This window comes from Galeopterus variegatus, unplaced genomic scaffold (genome assembly GCF_000696425.1).
Source record: "Galeopterus variegatus unplaced genomic scaffold, G_variegatus-3.0.2 Scaffold632, whole genome shotgun sequence".
Taxonomy (NCBI): Eukaryota; Metazoa; Chordata; class Mammalia; order Dermoptera; family Cynocephalidae; genus Galeopterus; species Galeopterus variegatus.
This window is the reverse complement of record NW_007726743.1, coordinates 151,253-152,200: the sequence shown is the minus strand read 5'-3', so window position 1 is coordinate 152,200 and position 948 is coordinate 151,253. Positions and strand designations below refer to the sequence as shown.

Below are 948 nucleotides of genomic sequence, written 5' to 3'. Positions count from 1 at the left end.
GGGGGGCGGATTAAGCAGAGTGGAGTGCATAGCCAGGAGGACGGGGTGGTTCCTATTGGGCAAATTACCTGTCTGGTGTGAGATGTAGTTTTCTTTATCAGAGAAATAGGAAATAGCATAAAAAGAGGAAATAACTTAGGTTTGTGGAGTTATGTGACTAATAGAAGTTGAACCCCCAGAAAACCTAATTAAGACTTGTACACGTCAGTAATTTACAAAAATGTACCTCCAGTAAAGTCTTAATGTGTTCTACTTAGGATGGACTTAAATTTGTAACTTTCTGGTTGAGACTATCATCGGAAGTACATCTTGTGCTCTGCCTTTGGCATCCATGACCTGTCTTAGATGTGTGTGCCTTCTCCATTCTCCTAGGTTTTGAGAACTGTGTTGAAGTGCAGTTAGAGCTGGTGGCAGCAGCAGCTCAACCCGAAAGGAGGTAAGCCTAGATCTAGTCAGTGACCCCCTCCATGGTGGAATGAATGAGCAGCCAGTTAAAGTTGATTTGAAGGAAAGGATATCAAATGATGAAATCACTCAAAATAGCTGGAATTACCGGCAGATTGTGTAGTGGTGAACCTACGGTTTTCTGAAGATGTCTTTTAAGCTGTGAGTGACTGTTGGTTGGAGCAGAAAGTGAGATTGAAATTTAGTTTCTTTGCAGGCTACATCACCAGAAGATGGTCAGTCTGAAGGACCAGTTGCTGCCATCAGTTTGGATTCTGAAAATGTAAAAGGCTTCAACATTTTGTGCAGAAATGCCTTGTATCAGGGAGGCCGTTAACACAGCCAAGAGATGTGTCTGCAACCTTCTTCTGGGACAGTCTTGAGTTTTCTAGCATTGTCCCTTGCTAACCTGTCCCAACAGGAACGTCTATACCTCTTTATAAATTTACTTTTTTTTTTTTTTTCCGTGACCGGTAAGGGGATCACAACTCTTGGTGTGGTGTC

General features: G+C 42.5%; 1 long non-coding RNA gene across 1 annotated transcript in view; it reads left to right on the top strand.

The window, feature by feature from the left end:
* Positions 1 to 898, top strand: part of LOC103588959 — a 1,794-nt gene extending 896 nt beyond the window's left edge. Inside the window, exons 4-5 of the long non-coding RNA XR_550351.1 lie at positions 373 to 436; positions 662 to 898. This is a non-coding gene — a long non-coding RNA (uncharacterized LOC103588959). The remainder of the gene's footprint in view (positions 1 to 372; positions 437 to 661) is intronic.
* Positions 899 to 948: the final 50 nt, after the last annotated feature.